The sequence below is a fragment of the Hordeum vulgare genome, chromosome 7H (genome assembly GCF_904849725.1).
Source record: "Hordeum vulgare subsp. vulgare chromosome 7H, MorexV3_pseudomolecules_assembly, whole genome shotgun sequence".
NCBI lineage: Eukaryota > Viridiplantae > Streptophyta > Magnoliopsida > Poales > Poaceae > Hordeum > Hordeum vulgare.
Window position 1 is genome coordinate 328609889 of NC_058524.1, and position 16234 is coordinate 328626122.

The following is a 16234-nucleotide window of genomic DNA, read 5'->3' on the forward strand; positions in this document are numbered from 1 at the left end:
AGGAGACCACGCGGACCGTCACTACAGCAGGAGACACGAGCTCGACCCCAGGGACAACCCCAACTTGAATAGGTATGAACAACTCCATGGGGGTGATCCGAGGGGGTGGCTTAGTGAGGACGCCCAGTGCGGGTGCACTCGCGGGGCACACCTGCTGGTTGGGAGCTGCCCCACGCAGACGTCCGGGTCTGGGACCGGGGACCTCTCGCCTTGGACAGGGTGGACGCACCCTCATGTCTAGGTCGAGCGGCCCCAGCCTAGGGACCGGGGGTGGAACATACGCCCATGTTCCCGGGCCACACGATCCTAACCTGGGGGACGGAGGTGGTATACCTGCCCCCGCCTCCACGGAGGGTGGAACACACGCCCATGTCACTGGTGCAGGCTTCGTTCGATTACCAGCAGGTGTTCAGGTACCCGTCGCTGCCCTTAGGCTGGGTTAGCCCGGCCTTGGGCGCGGCATAGGGTACCAGTCAGGTAACCCGGGGGGCCCCAGCAAGGCGCACTCGGGCATCGCCCGGCGGATTCAGGACCCACCACGTGGGTGAGTCTTCCGGCCGATGGGTGCGGGGGGCTCCCCCTTGCTTGAGGAATCGCTCAGGGAGGGCCAAGTCACGCCGCTACAAGCCCAGGGACCGTGAGCGAGGCGCACGCCCATGGGGCCCGCATCCCCAGACCTTGCATCAACCTGTAACACCTCGGCGCCGCCCCCGCGACGCCCTGGCGCCACCTCTGCATCAACCCTACATCGTCCTTCAATTCTTCCAGAACGTACTTCATCCCATGACAGTCTCACGTAAGAACGAGCTGAGGCTGTATATGCCGAGGGCCCCCCGAGGACGCGGAATGGGTCCACACCACGCCTAGTGGAGAAGACGGAGGAATCAACACAGTCCCCTAATGACTTCCGGAATCAAGCGCCTAATGCCTCGGGCGTAGGGACACTCTGATGTAATAATGAGCCGAGGCTGTATACGCCTAGGGACCACCGAGGACGCGGAAGGGGTCCACCCCACGCCTAGTGGAAGCCCTATGTTCAGCACTCGGGGGAGACGGAGGCGGTGAATACCTAGGATGCCGGACGCGTTTCTTCATTGCGTTTTAAGTTGAGGCCCACTAGGGCCTTTCCCTTTCTATTGTATGCTGAGCTGTCGAGGGGTTGCAGGTTTCTCTACTTGATGTATTGAAAAGAAAAGAAGGGCGGGGATTTCATTTCTATGTTCTCTCGCTTTGCCGAACTCGTGTTCTCTTTCCCTCTTTTGCTCTGATTGGTGTTTCGCTGGAACCTCGAGAGGTCTCCTGTTCTCCCGAGGCAATCGCAAAAAGAGGTGGAATGCGGAATCGCTCGAGCGCCAGAAAGGGGGCTCCTGGGCTCCGCCTCAGTAGCCTAACCGTTCATAATGCCACTCGCCACTGTTGGCGATGTCCGGGATATCCGGTCGGCGCCGGGATTGGCGAGGCCCCGCCCTGTGAAGCGCGAGCTCCACAGCGGCAGGGAAATGTGCGAGACTGGGGCCTGACGACGTAGAGTGGCTTGAGTGTCAAAGGGGGCTCCTGAGAAGCATGCCTTAGTGGCCTCACTAGTCACAATGCCACTCGGCCCTCAAGCCGCCGAGGCTTTACCTTGTGAGGAGAAATCTTGGTAACGGGTTGCTCCACTCGACAACAGGGAAATGCGTGGGACTGGGACCTACAGACACAGAGTGCCGAAAGGGTGCTCAAACCGCCCCAAAAGCAGGAAGGATACACCACGAACGAGCCCACGCTCACAGGACAAATCATTAGCATGGCAACATCACAGGTTGGCCACAGTCGCGGCCAGTATGGAAGCGTCGCACATTCCTCGTCATCAGGGAAAACGTTAAAAGGCATCCACCAGACACGACTTAGCTGTTGTTAAACTTAACACATGGACCTATCAGGAGGACGACGCTGTGAATCATAAGGACACGTCGTCATCGGGGCCCACGTCACGGCCCTCTGGAGCAAGCCTTCTCACCAGGTCTTCCACATGAACGTCGACCCATTCGGCCAGGGCTCGGATCGTCTCTGGCACCAGATCCAACACCGAAGCAAAGTCAAAGTCGGGGTCGAGGCGAAGGAGGTGGTTGAAGACGTCCTAGGCGGCTTGACCCAAACGGTCACTACTCTTCTCCTCCACAAGCGCAAGGGCCTTCTCGGCGTCCGCCTCGAGATTTCTCCATGACGCGGTAGAAAACGCCCAAGCACCTGGAGTCAGCAGGAATCAAGGTACCAGAGACGCCTTTTCCACAGATGTTGCTCAAAGCGCGGGAAGCCTCCGTTCGAGTGACTGGAACATCCTGAAGTGCTCAGATTGAAGGCTGCGAGCGTGGGCTGCCTCTTCGAAAGCCTCTCTAACCAGGGAAGCCGCGCCTTTCACTTGTTTGCAGACATTAGACAGTTTACCCTCGGCAGTGGCCTGTGCGTCCAGTGTGGCCTGTTGGCTTTCCACTTCCTGATCCAGCCTCCTTTGGAGGGCAATGACCTAATCTTGCAGGCAGCCATGACGCTTGAGGAAGCGGGACTCCTGGAGCCTCAACTTCGAACGGTAATCGAGAAGAAGGGAACGTCGAGCCTCCGCGACCCCCTTGTCCATCTCCTCCTGAAGCTTCGCTTCACGAGAGGCAAGGGATTCCTTGGCAAGCGACAACTGGCGCTCCCTCGTCTCCAGACGCTCCTGCTCCAGGCACCCCTCCACCTCTACAAGGACAAGCAAGTCGGCGGATGCTCGAGGACTGGCGTGGAAGGACTCCGCCAGCACGCCCCCAAGGAGGCCCTCGACGGAACTTGCTCTTCAAGACGGGCGATGAGGGTGCAAAGCTCCCTGTGGCGGTCATCGGAGGCCCTACGCCGACAATCAACCTCATGAGCCTCAGCGAGACCGCGCTCGCGGGTTTCGACCTCTACAGTGAGGAATGCCTGTGTCTCTGCGCGAGCGCCCTCCCGCTGCACGCGCCCGAGGTTCACGGTGACCTCAAGGTGGCGCCACCCCAACGCAAGGTACTGGCGGTCACCTTCTCGGCGGGCTTGATGCCTGGCAAGCCCCGCCCGAGACATTGAAACGTGTCCGCAGCAGTGCGGAGCAAGCCCCATGGTGCGGCAGGCGAACCCGAGATAGGCTCCCGAAGCCAGCAGGGGTTCTCGCCTCCCGTACAACGAGCAGGAGAAGCACGCAAGGAATCACCCGGCCCGAGTCCATGCCCGGGGCTGGGGCTCTCGTGTGGCCATTTCATCGGCATTGAGCGCCCCACGGTCACTACAACATGACCCCCCTATAGCAACGCATTTTTTCGTATCTAAAAGTCCATATATGCTTTGTTAGTGTCTTTACCAAAGGTTTGGTATGTGTTGCCTTATCCAGTGTTGCTGGGGCATATTACAACGCTTATATTACCATTGGTAAAAGGGACCGTTGCAAAAATGCAACACATAAAACAGATTTGTGCAACGATTGTATATGTTGGTGCTAAATGTACTGGAATCAAAATCCCATTGCTTAATAAGGAGGAAATTGCAATAGTTCCAAGTCTTGGTACTTATATATATTGCCAGCAATTTAATAATGCTAGTTGTAGCGGTGACAATTATATATACCGAAAGTGAACAAAAAACAAGAGAATATATTCACGGGATGAAAAAAATCATATATTAGATAAAATTATTGGATTATAACAATGGATATTACACGCGGAATATTGTCCAAGTGTGATGCATAATCTAAATATTTTCTTAACAACGAAACAAAAACATAAAGCATCCAACATCCCAAAAACATAACTAAAACTCAGTCGAGGAACATCATCCCTACAACTTAAACTAAAACCAAAAGTGTCGAACATCTTCATCATGAATAGGAGCATCATCATCATCATCATTGTCGTATACTTGCCACACACCCATACAATCATCCATTTGTCGTTTAAATCTACAAACGAAAAGAAAAAAAATTGTTAGCACACAATGTATTGACATGATGCAAATAGTGAGAAAGACACAAGATATTAGTCACATACAAAGGTTGAACGCCATGTAATCTTTGTTTTTTCGTTCATACTAAGAGTATTGCAGTTTGTGCGACCTCGCACCAAATCTTAAGGTTTCACAAGTGCCATATCTACATGCGCTGCCCATAAATTCATTTGTACTCTTAGCACTCAAGTTTAAATTTAGGGTCAAAATTATATTTGTACATCGATCAAATACCAACATATTTGACATACCTGATTTTTGAGGTAGTGAACGATTATGAAGCACCATCATTAAACAAATTTTTATTTACATAAATCCGAGGAAGCAAATTAAATTATGTTCATAATTATAGAACAGGCTGTATGCATAGTAGGGTTGCCTGATACACTAATTATATATATGATATATTGGTCATCAACCCGTGTAGCACGTGGGTTGGGCTAGTGATTTTGGAAAAACAATGCTATTAAAAATTCAAAAAACTTTTTGTGGTTATGTAATAGTAATTAGTGAACGTCAATAAATTTTGAACATCTCGCCACTGACAATTAATTTTATGTCATGGATTAAGAAGAAAAAAATGGCTACTATGGGACGATTAAACTGGAAACTCAAAATAAGATACTCCACATAATATCTAGAATGGACCATGTTTCTATGTTTGTGCAGAAAAAGCCGTTTTGGCTCCTGTATACATGATGAAAAGTTAAAAAGAGGGCATTTATTTTGTTTTGGTGATATACAACAAACCCATTGAAATGTTCTACAGGTAACACAAAAGAAATATCAGTTTTTTCGTTTTTATTTATATCATTTTCTAACTAATGCGAGGGAGATAACCTGGATTTCCAGTTCATTTATGTTTAAGAGTTTTCAAAAGAAACTTCCATTCTAAGACTTAACAAATGCATACGTACGCATATCAAATCTATGGTATATATACATACTTATCTATAAAATATTTTTTTCGTCCATCATACATATAGGTATCTTAGTTGTTTCCCTTTTAATTAGTACATGTAATCATAGATTAATTAATAGATTTATTTTTCTACTGATTTTGATATTGTTTTCTCTCTTTCGTATCAGGTCAAAATAAAAACATAGATTTATAGAGCTTATAAAACAGAGATCTTATGCTCTACATACTTGTGTATATATGTATGGTAAGCATAGGTAATCCTTTCTTAGCTTAGGCCCACATAACCTAATCATATGATCCGTGCTCTCCAAAGATATACGAGCTCATCAGGCATCATGGGAAAAGCTGTAAAGTAGTAATAGGAAATAATCCTAGAAATCAAACATGTAGTCCGGTACGTACGTGTAGAAAACAAAACTATATGAAGCCAATACCTACACACATGGAGATGCGGGATGCACCCAACTCACGGATAAGAAGCTCATTCGGCCATTATATGTCTTCGTTGGGGGCTGTCAACTTGATTATCATCTTCATCACCCGGGATTTTGTTAGGTAATGTTTAATGACATGCTCAGTAACGAGCTCATCATGCATCATGGGAAAAGCTGTAAAGTAGTAATAAGAAATAATCCTAGAAATCAAACATGTAGTCCGGTACGTACGTGTAGAAAACAGAACTATATGAAGCCAATACCTACACACATGGAGATACGGGATGCACCCAACTCACGGATAAGAAGCTCATTCGGCCATTATATGTCTTCGTTGGGGGCTGTCAACTTGATTATCATCTTCATCACCCAGGATTTTGTTAGGTAATGTTTAATGACATGCTCAGTAAGTTTCCTTTTTTGCTACATACCTTCTCCTATTATGTGAAATGGAAGAATCATGTCAAAGATAGTACACACTTTCAACATGAATCAGAAATATACAACATGAGTCTTTCCTTTAATATATATTCCATTATATGAGAATGGAAATGCATGTATGCAAGGTCATATTTTGTGCTTAATGAAAGAAATAGAGACAAACCTTATCTATTCACAATGTGTGCCTAATAACTGCACATGTATGTATAACACATACATCAAGTTATGAACTACAACAAACATATAGTTTATTAACATGGATTGAGTCAGCGAATTACAAAAACCAGCCCTTCCAAAGCAAGTTCTAGCTCCATAAAACAGATTCATGAACTTTAAAAAATTCAACCCAAATATCTTCTTAGTTATTTAGTACATCAATTTAACAAAAGAATGACATTATAACAAACCAAGAAGAAGAAATATGAGGAAAGAGGTTAACTTAGCAACATCTATTTGATCTCGTGTGTACCTCCAAATAAATATTGTTATCTGATCATACAATAAATAAATAATGTTACGGTGCCACCTTGACCTCCTGATGCATATACCTCCAAGTCTGCAACAACACTATCAAAGAAATTCCATTTGAACCGTGTAGTTTGTGCTTTTAAGATGTGTATCACTCGGTGAGCATAAAACTAAAAGAATAGATACTAGCATACAAACTGGTACCTTTTGCATGTAAGGAACATAGACAAGTAGCCGAACAAATCATGTAATGCTCAAAAACGGCTTATCCACTTTCCAGCAAAATTAGAAGTGGTGCTTGAGTTCGTGTGCACAGGTACGTACATGTGCTGAGATTGTGTGCAGAGGTGTCTGCACACCTTGTAGAAAGTGTCTCTGCACAACATGAGTCTTTCCTTTAATGAATGAAAGAAATAGAGACAAACCTTATTGATACAAGAAATAGAGACAAACCTTGCAGAGGTACGTATGTCCCGGCGGTGTGGACGTACGTACTCTAGGTACCTTGCACACCTCAACACACCCCTTATCTAATTTCAGCATCCCCCATTACGAAAATCTAGGCTGTACTTTCTCATTATATACCAAGACATCCCCACAATAGAACTCTAGGTTGTATATCTCAGATTTCACTAACACAACACCACATAAAAAATCCACAAAAGCAAAAACTGACTCTCTTCTTCCTCCTTTCCAACCTGCGACCAGTCTGCTGCTTCTGGGTCGTATGTGGGGTACGGACCGTTGGTTGTTTGTTCTTGTTCATGGCCGTACCTTTGGATTCGGTGTTGGGCGCAAGGTAGCAGTTACGAGGATCGGTGCACTGGTATGCAGGGTCACAGGGATGGTGACGTGGGACAAAGCGCCGGGATAGAGGTTCGCATGCGAGTGGTGAGGGGCGCCGCCGGGACAAAGGATCGCAGGGGTGTGCTGAGGCGCAGTGCGCCGAGATGCTAGGTCGCAGCGGCGTAAAGGCTCGCGAGGGCTGGCGGCCGGCGTGGCAGCCCTAGAGAGGAATAAGGGAGGCTGGGGAAAGGAAACGACCTAGGTTAACTCTTTTTTTAAGAATCATGACCTACATTAACTGTGCAAACCAACTTCTGTTCGGCTAGACAAGAGGGTCATCGATTAGTGCATTGGGCTTTAAGTTCTGGTCGGTTGCAATGGGTAACGAGGTGCATCTCTACAACACATATGCTACAATGTTTATTATACGTATCTATTATGAATTTTGCAACATATAGTCAAAACGCTGTAGAATATTTGTTGCTTTATTGGGGGTATTCTTGTAGTGGGTGCCCCTCATCTCCATGATGGAGGGCTCCAAGGGGAAGGCGAGGCATGGCTCCAAGACGGGCCACAGGCTAGGGGATAGGTATCTCGCCGAAGTACCGGAGGCCGCCACCAAAGAAGACCGCAGAGGGTTCACGTGCATGAGGCTTAGGAGACCGAGTCTAGTGGAGTGCGAGAGAAGAGGCAACGGGATGCCCGGCGACCTCCGGAGCAGGCGACGCTGATCCGCCTCCCCGGCCACCAGAGGGAAACCTGAAGAACAAGGGTTCAGAAGATAGGCGCATAAAGGGATGACGAGGGGGAACACAAGTGCTTAGTCGTCAATGGCCGTCCACTTCTTCCTCCCCGGAGGCCCTCGTGCCGGGGGGCGGCCGCCCTTGGGCAACCTCCTCTTCCAGCCGGCACGAGTGACCAAGAGGGGGGACTCGGCGGCCCTCGAGCGAGGCTCGGAAGTGGGGGCAGCGCTTTCCACCGTCGACTGATCAACACCACCAACCCCAGCTAGACGAGAAGCTAGAGCCGGGAGGACGGGCGGCGACACTACCAGGGTCTTCGGGGGGCCGAACCCCGGGTGGCACGGCCTCCGGGGAACGCCTTTCCCCCTCAGGAAGGAGCTCCCATTCATCAAAGAGCGGCATATCCACAACAAGAGCTCCCGGGGCTTGAAGCTGTACATCGGCAGGCCGTTCGGGGAAGCTCGTCAGGATTCCCGCCGGTCAGCCGACAAAGCAGCTCACGCAAGACTTGAGGGGAAAAGGGGACGACTTGGGTCCTCATCGATTTGCTGGGCCTTGTGTAGGCCCACATGGGGCGGGAGTGGCGCTGGAGGGGAGCAAGCCATCGGTAGATAAACTCGTGCACCACCATCGCCATCGTCACCCCCGCACGCATCATCTTTTCCAGCCGGATCAAGACCGACGCGAGCCGGGGGTCAGTAAGCTCTTTGCGCTCCACCCCCGGTTCGGTGTCGCGGGGGTCGACGGAGTTGGAACAGAGCTCCGGCCTCGGCAGCCTCAACCTGCACCCACTACCGCCGGAACCCTTCCGCTTCGGGGAGGAGCTAAGGGTATAAGACCCGGGGGCTATTGCATCGACCGTTCTCAAGGACGCGCACCTGGAGCACTGCACCTCGGAGGTCAACTCAAGGGAGAAGAAATGGCAGAGCAATGCCACGGAAGGAGTAACGCCAACAAAAGCCTCGCACAAGAACGCGAAGGCACAGAAGAGGACCAAAGAACGGGGGTCAAGGTGGAGCACATGGATCTAGTAATCCGAAAACACTCCATTGATGAAGCCCGAGAATGGCGGCACTACACCAGAAATGAGGGCGGGAAAATGGAGAGGAACCGCGGGGGACGCCCTCTCCCTCCGAGGCCATGAGCTCGGCCAGATTTGGGTGCCCCCCACTCATTGAGTTGGCAGCAACTACCAGCTGAACCTTCTTCAACCGCTCGCAGTTCACCACCGTTGAGCGTTCCAGCATGGGCCAGGGCGCCGCCGGGAAGATCGGGCCGCACGAGCCTCCACATTTCCCGCCTTTCTGAGGCATGACGGAGAGAATAAGGCAACAACGACATGACGCACGTGGGTCAGAGGAAGAACCGGCGGCTAGATCGACAGAAAGAAGAGCCGGCGACGGAATGGATAGGGGGCGGAGACGGTCGGCACACGCAGGATAGGAGATGTTGCGCGGAGCGGCCGGGCTCGTCGTTTTGAAGGCCCGACCCGTAGGTGTTTAGGGCCCGCGACGCTTCGGGCCACCCTCAAGGCTCCGCCAAGAAGCCGACCCAGGCGCGCCTTGGGCCAGGGGGCTACTTTCGGCATTATGGGAACGGGGGTACCCAGACCTGCCTACCTGCGTCCCAGGGACGGCCCGCTTCACCAACCCAAGATCAACTGGTGCAACGTCGCCCGGGAAGGCCGTCGCGAGAGGCCAAGCCTCGCGAGGGTGAGCAGCATCAGGACCCGTCGGGGACCTCCTCAGGACCACTCTGGAGCGGCGAAGATTCCAAGGCAAGGTCGGGCCTCAGGAGTCAAGGGTGACGCCACGAAAGGACGGGCGAGCAGCAGATGGCAGGACGAGGCAGTTTCTCCTTGATCCCCAAAAAGTTCAATCCCTAAGAATGAGCTTTGAGCCTCCTTTTATAGGCAAAGGGGTCACCAATAGTGTGCTAATTGGATGCATAGTGAACAGTGTTCACCGCTCTACTTCGTCGGTGGTGTTAGGGGCAGTAAATGCCTTGTCTGACCCCTGAATCGACACCTGTACGTTGTGATGGCACACGAGGGATGTGCTGGAGTGGTCAGATTGTGGTAGAAACTGGTGGGGACACCTGGCGAGCGAAGAGGGGATTGCTGGACTAGAGCCTCCATCGGGTGACTTGGTCACCTCCCCGGCAAGGAGGGCTTGTCGGGGTCCTTGAACACTTTCCCCGCAAAGAGGGCTTGCCGGGGAGGCCTTGCTAGTCTGTGCGAGCCTTCCCGGCAAGGGAAACTTGTCGGGGTCTTGCTATTCTTCGGGTAGACTTCCCGGCAAAGCGGCCTTGCCGGGGCCTTGGGAACCTTCCCGACAAGAAGGGCTTGTCGGGGCCTTGCGTCTGGAGCCCTTGTACTCCACGCCCCTCGGCAACAACAACAACAACAACAACAATAACAACAACAACAACAACAACAACAAAGACGACGACGACAACAAGAATGACGAAAAAACGACAATGACGAGGACAACGACAACAACAACAACAACGATAACATCGACAACAATGAGAATGACGAGAACAACAACAACAACAACAACAACAATAACAACAACAACAACAACAACAACAATGACGACGACGACGATGACAACAACAACAACAACGACGACAACAACGACAATGACGAGAACAACGACAACTACCACAACAACCACAACAACGAAAACAACGAGAACAACAACAACAACAACAACAACAACAACAACAACGAAGACGATGACAACGAAAACAACAACAACAACAACAACAACAACAACAACAACAACAACAACAACAAAAACAACATCAACAACAACAATGACAAAAACCACAACAACAACAACAACAACAACAACAACAACAACAACACAACAACAACAACAATAACGACGACGACAATAGTGACAACAGCGATAGCAACGACAACAACAACAACAAACACAACAACAACAACAACAACAACAACAAAAACAATAACAACAACGACAACAATGACGACGACAAGGATTACAGCGATGACCACAATGACAGTGATGAGAAGAACGATAACAACAACAACAACAGTGAGAACAACGACAACAATGACAACATCAACAACAATGACTACAACAACGACAACAACAACATCAACAACAACAATAATGACGAGAACAAGGAAGACGATGACGACGATGACGAGGATGAGCATGACGACGACTTCAACGACGACGACGCCAACAACAACAATAAAAACAAACAACAACAACAATAACAACAACAACAACATCAACATCAACATCAACAACAACAACAAACAACAACAACAACAACAACAATAACAACAACAACGACGATGACGACGACAACAACAACAACAACAACAAAAACAGAAACAATAACAACAACAACGACAAAAACAACAACGAAAACAACAATCACAAAAAGGACAACAAGAACAACAACACCAACAACAGCAACAACAACGAGGAAACCAGGATGACCACAATGACGACAACATAGACAATGACGAGAGCAACAAAAACAATGACAACAACATCAACATCAACAACAACAACAACAATACAACAACAACAACTCCGAAAAGAGCAACAACAACGATAGCAACGACAACAACAACAACAACAACAACAACGGAAAGAACAACAGAAACAACAACAACAACAACAACAACAACAACAACAACAAAAACAACGACAACGACGACGACAACGACAATGACGATGACAATGAAGATGATGATGGAGATGATGACAACGATGACGACGACGACAATGATGACGAAAATTGTAACATCCCAAAATTATAAATTTTGGAATGTTAATATAATTATTATTAGATTGATTGTTTGTTTGCTTGAGTGATTGAAATTTGAGTGAAATTTGAATACTTTTCAAAACTTTTGAATGAGAGGGAATAAAATGACTTTCCCCATTCTCCGGTGAATTCAAATTCAATCTTTTAAAAGCAAAGAGAGAAGATGACATGACTTCTTCAACTATAAATAATTTGAACGGAGATATTTGCATTTGAGTTCTTTTGCATTTCTATTCGTTTTTCTTCGTGCAACAAATGCTGGGAAATATATTCTGTCAAACAGAAAAGAGAGGAGGAACATGACCCTCAAACCCACGGGCATTTTGAAAGTTATTTGAACCCAAAAACTTAGAGGGTCATTTGAAAATTATTTGCAAAAGAAAATAAATCTTTTAGGCAAATTTGAGAAAATAATTTTTTCTAAATTTTTATTTTTGCCATGGAAAAATGCCCATCATTTATATTTTATTTTTCTGATAATTTTAGTATATGGAAACTCTGTATTCCGAATTGATTTGAATTCCCTTTTCTCGTTTTAGTTTCCTAGTTTTAAAAATAGGAAAGGAATCCCTTTTATTTGGAAACTCCTGCTGGCCCATTAAGAACTTTCCTATTTTGGCCCAACAGGAGATCTTCTTCCTCCTCTATCTCTTCTTCCCGTCACAGGAACTTTCCCTGCCATGGACAAAGGAATCCCCACCTTCGGGATTGGTGAAGTACTTTCCCTCCCAGCACCTCCCGTCGCCTCTATAAGAACCCCCATGGTCTCCTCGTTCCATTCCCGTTGAAACCGCCGCCTCTCCCCACCTCCTCCTCCCCCTGCACCTCGCCGGAGTCGGCCACCAGAGAGCTCACCGGAGCCCCACTCCATCGCCCCTGTACTCCCTCCCTTCCCTGCCGAGCCCACCCCACCCGCCACCACCCCTCCACCACTCCGGCCCCTCTTCCAGGAACTCCTCCCGCCGGCACACACCCCCTGCACCCATCCCCATCGCCCCGACCAGGAACTTCCCAGGAACTCCATCCCGTCGCCCCCCCCCCCCTGCAGGTCCCTCCACCTCGCCGCACTCCCTCTCCCCAGGAGCCTCCACCGCCCACCTGCCACCCCTTCCCCACCCTCGCCGGCTACCCCACCCCGCCTCGCCGTGCTTTCCTCTGGAGCACGAGGTAACCCCTCTCCTCCTTCCTTTTTTTTCTTTTACTTGTTCTTTTTTTTATTGTGTAGTTCTGCCCTTAGATCTAGATCCCACGGTGTAGATTACGAGGTACTTACCCTTTCGGTTTTTAAACAAAGACCGCCGGTTTTTCAGTCACTTAACTTATTAGCCGGAGCTTTTAGTTAGATTTCGGCCGTTTGCTTACATGTCTCGCAGCAAACACCCCCTTAGCCAATCAGAGAGCACCATGTGTACACCCTGTCCGTTAGTTGGATTTTCTTTTTTCTGTTTAATCCCAAAAACAAAAAAGTTCCAATCTTGTTTAGCCCATAACTTTTGATCCATAAGTCCAATGATGTTGATTCTTTTTCCAATAGCTCACAAATTTCCTGTAGTTTTGAAAAACATATAATTTGTCTATGTTTAAAATTTTCAAATTTGAATTAGATCAGATTTAGTTTAAACCTTGTTTTGCTTATTCCAGGAGTTTAAAAATAGCTTTTAATTTGATTCGTTTTGCTACTGATCACTAGTGATCTTATTTACCAGTGGTAAAAAATTCAGATTTGTTTGAGTATTTTAGCTTACTGTTTCTTGTGAAACAATTTGTGTTTCACATCTTTTAGGATTGTGACTAATTTACTTTCTTTAGTTACTTTTAAATTATTTTCTTTTATATTTCAGAAATATTATGTTTTGTTTCTGTTAGTAGTTTTGCAACAAGTTTTTATTTTATTTCTATTTGTTTTCATGAAATCAATTCTAGTTCCTTAGTAACTTGCAATTGGTTTCTTCACTGTTTCAAATCCCGTTTGGGAATACTTTCAAAAAAGTTTGTGAAAAATACTTTATTTTATCTTAGTTAAATTTATATCTTAGTTCCTTGTTATTATTTTCTGTTGGACAAAAATCATTTAGTGTTTGATGTAGTAGAGGACTCTCTAGTCTTATTTGAAGTTTCCTTCAGATTCCAATTCGCTCTCTCTTTTGTTTTGATTGCGAGAATGATTGTTAGTATGAGTGCTTATGTGAATGATAAGTTTGTTATATAGATTTCATCGGAGAGTGACGAGTAGTCTATCAAGTTATTTTCTCGAGAAATTCTTCTTCGTCAACATCACCAGGAAAGTCATTTGATCATGTATCACCTATGTTTTATGCATCGTAGTTCTACCATCCTATGCCCAAATTGCATGTTGAGTAGGTACTTGGAAATTATGGTTACATATTGTAGTATCATATGGTAGGCACCCAACAACCCGTTACTTGGCCCGGGATGACAAATTTCATATTGCTATGCTTGAGTAGACGGGATTTCGGTTGAGTGCATAATCACGAGTGATGCGAGGTTGATTAAATAATCAAGACCGGCTAAGACAAGATTTCAAGACCTCGGACGCAATGCAACTCTGGGTGAAGGACGGTTGATCGGCTCCCTGGAGAACCCAGTGGATGACCCGGGATGCTGGAGAGGCCATGACATCCTGCGGAAAGCTTCACCCAGGCTCAAAGAGACGGACGGATATTTTCAAGACCCAAGGCTTACCTGCACAGCCACAAGTCATTATGGGCTCTGGCTTGGTTGGACAACACGGTGACTCTAGACAGGCGGTGCTAGCAGATGGAGAAGAACGGTAGGATTGGATGGGCACCGACAGGGATTCAGAGGGACCCGTTGAAAGACCATGTTTTGATCATCCGGTCTTCAAACACCCTGAAGTGCGAGGACATACACGGAGGCGATCAAATCTTGTGGGGAACGTGTGCAAAACTCTGCAGAGTACTCAAACCTAATCGATTAGCCGTGTCCACGGTCATGGACAACTTGAGCCAAAGGAACTGAAGTTATCTGAAATTCTCAACACAAATAATAATATTGATGCGGGAATTATTGACAACTCGGGTACGAGAATTGGTTGGCGGAACCATCTCGTTAACAACCAACAATGTAGTAACATTTTGCTTTTAGCCCTCTCTTGATGTAGGAGAAAACTTGCTTTTCGCTAAAAACTTATAGCCCCACCTGCCATATATGCATATAGTATAGATGATTACTTTTCACCCCTCTCTTATGTGACTTGCCGGCATATTCAATATGCTGACCTACACGGCTGCAACGTCTTATGTTGCAGATATTTTCTTCGACGAGTAAGAGTACGATTCAGGGTTACGGTCTACACTCAACTTGCCGTTGGTGTTTATTGGTACTCCACTCCCTTGACTACTTCCGTTGAGATATTTAAGGTATATATCGGTTTTACGATATTTATATGTGATTGCACTTTGATATATACATTGATGTACTGTGCGTGCCAGCATACTGATCCAGGGATGGCACAGAAACACAGAGGCTTGACTCGTTTTTGAGTCGGGTCGCTACAGAAATGGTATCAGAGCACATGTTGACTGTAGGACGTGACCCTAGAAACTGGAAACTTCTTAGGATAAGATCTCTCTCAGAAATCTTATTTTCGAGAACACCTTTCACTTCTCATCTCTTCTGATTTCATCAAATGTTCTCTCTCACCACAAATAGTTATACAATCCCCTTACCCCTTTGACCTCATGAAGAATCAACGGAGTTCTACTTCAAAGTAAGGAGGATTTCATCATGCAATTGAAGCTACACCAATTGAAGACTCTCAAGACCTGAAGAATTCGAAGACCCTGAAGGGTTCGAATATTTATATGACCATTAGAAGTCCAAACCCCTGTTATATACCCACGTTAGATACGATGATTTGTGAGCCGTCATTGGTGTGTGTTTTCCGACGGCCACAACTAAAACCTATTCTCAAAAATATTGTTTGTATTGTGTGTATCTCCCTCCCTCTCTTACCCGTCTCATCCCCAAAACCTCAACCCTACCAGATGGAGTATGAAGCTGGACTTATAGTCTCTGGACCAATGACCCAGTTGGAGGCTGATATATGGATTCAAAACATGGAGAACCACTTTGGGAGAAACTTGATCTCAAGGAAGTATGAAGTGGAACACGCTCTTCAGTACTTTACACAAAATGCAGCAATCTGGTGGAAAATGCACCATGCCATACAAGGATTTAGTGGGGCAGAAAGTTGGTTCGAATTCAAGAACACTCTGTTAAGATCCCGACTTATTCAGAAGTGCTATGATAATCCGAAGGAGAGGACTTGTGCATGCAAGATCTATGGAGAAATACGACACACCCAGGAAGAACACAAGGATGGATGCACTCATTGTGAAGAAAATCACCCAGCTGAGGAGTGCCCAAGTAGTCAGGTGACTTGTTTCCTTTGTGAAGTAACCAGCCACTACCCAGCTCAGTGTCACATTTACCCCAAGGTAAAACAAGTTGTCCAGCAACAGAAAGAAGAAATGAAGGAAACACTCAAGAAGTAGATTCTAGAAGAACCGGTGATGAACGAAAATATTGAAGACCCTGATGGACAAGGTCTGACCAGATTTTTCTCCAATGCATGCTACTCATGTGGAGAA